The sequence below is a fragment of the Myotis brandtii genome, unplaced genomic scaffold, assembly GCF_000412655.1.
Source record: "Myotis brandtii unplaced genomic scaffold, ASM41265v1 scaffold1204, whole genome shotgun sequence".
Classification (NCBI taxonomy): Eukaryota; Metazoa; Chordata; class Mammalia; order Chiroptera; family Vespertilionidae; genus Myotis; species Myotis brandtii.
In genome coordinates this window covers 461,820-465,768 of record NW_005354186.1, presented here as the reverse complement: position 1 = coordinate 465,768, position 3,949 = coordinate 461,820, and positions in this window count along the sequence as shown.

Here is a 3,949-nt window from a genome sequence, read left to right as displayed (position 1 = left end):
CCGGTCTAATTAGCATATTACCCTTTTATTAGTATAGATGGCCCAGCAAACATTTGTGTACCAAACATGTGCTTCTCTCTCTCCATGTGAATTGCCTTCCTGCCCTTTGAAGTCCCAAACCACTGTCCCACCCCTTTCTCCTTAGGTCAAGATGGCATTTAAGCCTCAACTGCCCCATTTGTCCTGGGGCCCCAGATTCTCATGGGACCTCCATATGTGTATACGTAATTAAAATTGGTTATTTTCTCCTGGTAATCGATCTCATGTCAATTTGATTATTAGACCTGCCAGACGAACTAAGAGGGGAAATTTTCCCTGCCCCATGGTAGCAAGATGAAATTTCATGCCCTGCCGCTCTGCCCTGCCTGGGATGGGAATCATTCCTTCGTCCACAGCATCCACGCTGTACAGGGTACCTGCCCGTTAGTCACTTAGTAGCCGGCTCTGTTATCAGATTGACTGTCGCAGTATCACAGCGCTTGTGTTCAAGTAACCCTTATTGTACTTAATAAAATCACATTCACGTAACTTTTATTACAGCTTATGGTTATAATTGTCCTATTTTATTAGTTACTGTTGTTCATCTCTTACTGTGCCTAATTTAAAAATTAAAACATAGTGTATAGAGGGTTTGGTACTACCCATGTTTTCAAGTGTCCCCGGGGGGGTCTTGGATCATATCCCCCACAGATAAGCGGGCACCACTGTATCCCCCATACGAAGGAAAAAGCCGAGGCCCAGAGATGTCCCCCAGCCAGTTAGGGGCAGAGCCGGACTTGACCCCGGTTAGCCAAGTCCAAAGGCCATGTAAGCTCTTTACCACCCGGCTGCTGGTGCCTCTGCACAAATTGGGGATAATAATAGCTCCCACCTCATAGGGTTGTTGGGAGGATTAAATGAGCTAAGAGGTGTGAAGCCCTGAGATCAGCTCCTGGCACAGCCTCAGGGCTCAGTAGGTGTGGTCCCCCACAGCCCCCTCGCACTGGCACTGCCTCCGGCCGGCAGCCCCTGCCAGGAGGTCATTCTCAAAGAAGGGGTCATTCTCAAAGGCATTAGCAGTGATCATCTGGTCCTGGGGTCACGGGGCAGGAGATTTTTTAAATATTCCCAGCGATCAGGTATTACTTGTGTTTTTCTTTCTTTTTAAATTCTTGCTCATATGATGCCCCCAGTGAGCTGTCAAGCTCCTCAAGGCCGGCCCCGGGAGATGTCTGAGTCACCTTGCAGGTTCCCCCAAGGCCTGGCCCAGACAGACCCCAGTCAAGGATCGTAAGAGCCCCTCCCAGCCCAGGTTCTCTAGCCACAGGCCTGGCAGGAGCCAGAGTTGGGGGTTTGGGGTGCAGATCTGTGCCAGGAACCTGCCCACGCTAAGCCTGCCCTTTGCTGGCATTCCCCAAAAGGCACCATGAGATCATGAGATGCCTCGGGGCTCTTCCGGGCCCCAGGGGAGCGGTGGGAGCAGTCTGATGCCTGAGACCTCCGGCCCTGAATCCACCAACAGCTGTGGCCACTTCAGCTATTTTAAACCCTTGGGCACCAGGAGGCTCCCATCACACCGATGAGCCCTGCGGCCCAACATCAAGGGCCCCGAGCCAGGAGCAGGAGCCCTGAGTGTGGGTCGCAGGGCCAGGCTGGATTGTAAAAAAGAGGGGAAAAAAATTTTTTTTTTTTGAGCTCTCCCTTTTTGCCAGACATGCACTGGTGTCTCCCATAGTTTGTCTCATGTAATGTCACCCTTACATCTCTGTCGAGAGATCAGTCATTCACAGATGAGGAAAGTGAGGCTGCGGAATGGCAGGGTGAATTGTCCGAGGCCCCACAGGACCCGGGCTAGAGCTTCATCACCTGCCAATCAAGAGAGATCATTCCTCCTCTGTTCTTACCGCGTTGCCCCCCTCTGTTCTCCCCCCCTCACGTCTGTGCAAGTTCCTACCCTGGCTCTGCCACTCTAAGGAGTCATGAGGCTAAGGGCAAATTCCTTAACCTTTCTGGGGCTCGCTTGTTTCATCTGTCAAGTGGCAGGGTTACTGGGAGGGTAGAATGATCTCATTCCAATACATGAAAAGTGCCCTGGAACAGTGCGTGTCTCACAGGAAGAATTCAACAAGGCTTACTTTCCTTCCTTCACTCCTGGCAACCACCTGTCTATCACCACCCCGCTCCTGCTGTGACCTGCCCGGCTGGGCTTCCGTGGGAGTGCAATGTTCCTCCCCGACTCTGGGCCCACTTTCCCAGTGGGTGAAATAAGGGTGCCATGCTCTACGGCCCCCAGGACAGTGGGAACCCTGGCATATACCCAGTAGCTGCCACACAGTAGGGGCGCAAAAGTAACTCCTGGCAGAGGGGTGCCCAGACGGGAGCTCACCTCAAAGGCCTCCAAGTGAGCTGAGCTGCACCTTTGACAGGTGGCCACCAGCTAGCTGTCTCCTGATTGGAAGATGCGCTCCAGAGCCAATCAGAAGTTACCAGCATCTCCCTGTGCTGAGTGCCTTTGGGGTGGGGGAGGGTGGAGGGGTAGGGGGAGAGACACGTGCCTGCCTAGCCTCACTCAGGCTTTTCCCCTTCCCCACCCACATTCCTCCCAGATCCTGGCCGCCCCAGAGCAGCTGGGCTCTTCACCATCTCCTAACTTGGGCTTCTCGAGGAGACTGAGGAGGCCGCTGGGGTCAGGGGTGTGTCTGAGCTCTTCACCCTTCTGAGCCTCCACCCTTCAGGGCTCCCATCCTCCCAGCAGACCTTTTCCAACATTCATCCGCTCCAATCTGTCCCTCCCCTCTTATAGCCCATTCACACACACCCCCCCTCGGCTCCCGTCCCCAGCAAGGACATGCTCACACGTGGCTCAGTTATTGGAACAGACTTGGTGTCAGGGCTGGAGGGTCTGGGACAGGGGTGGGGGCTGGACTGGATGTCCCCCTGCACCTCAGCCTCCACAAGACACAAACTGGTGTCCGCAGCGGCACCTCTGGCGCTCTCCTTGGCCCAGTGGCCCGGCCAGAATGGGGCCCCCTCACTGTCCCTCCACTGGAGCATCAATATTTCAGCTCACCAACACTGGCCAGATCAATCCCGTTCTCTGCAGCCCTCACGCAGCCCCAGCGGGGGTCTCCATGGACCCTCCCCAGGGGCACCTCCATGCACCGCAGCCAGAATGGCCCCTTTTACTTCCACACCTGACCACTCCTCGCCAAGCCGAGGCTCCCAGCGCCCACCCACCAAGGCACTGGCTTGGCATTGTGGCCCCGTAGGCTGCTGGGGTCCCACTCCCCGTTCTCCCCGACCTGACTGCTGGGAGGTGGAGAAGGTGTCATGCTGTATCTGACTTCCGGCCTCTGCTCAGCTCCCTCTCCTCCCTTCCCTACTTTGCAAAGGCCTCCTTTAAAAAGGCTCTGGGCCCTAACTGGTTTGGCTCAGTGGATAGAACGTCGGCCTGCGGACTCAAGGGTCCCAGGTTCGATTCAGGTCAAGGGCATGTACCTTGGTTGCGGGCACATCCCCAGTAGAGAGTGTGCAGGAGGCAGCTGATCGATGTTTCTAACTCTCTATCCCTCTCCCTTCCTCTCTGTAAAAAATCAATAAAATATATATATTTTTAAAAAGGCTCTGGTCCCGGGCCCCAGGCCAGGTCAGAGCACCCACTCCTCTGGGCTCCCGCCACCTCCTGCCCTCGCCCCTGTGGCAGCTCCGCATTCGCATTATCTACCCCGCAAGGCTGGGGGCGCCCGGAGGAAGTACTGAGCCTGCATCCCGGCGCCCAGCGGCGGGGAGCCCGCTGAAAGCGTGTTGAATGAATGACTAAGTCAGACACCGGAAAGGAGCAAATTGGTCTCAGCTGATCTCCTCGCTGCCACCAGGGGGACGCGGAGGAGTTGAGGGCGTGGTCGTGGTTGACTGACGGGCCCTCCGCCCAACGGAGAGGAGCCAGCAGACCGCCCCGCCCACGCCCCGC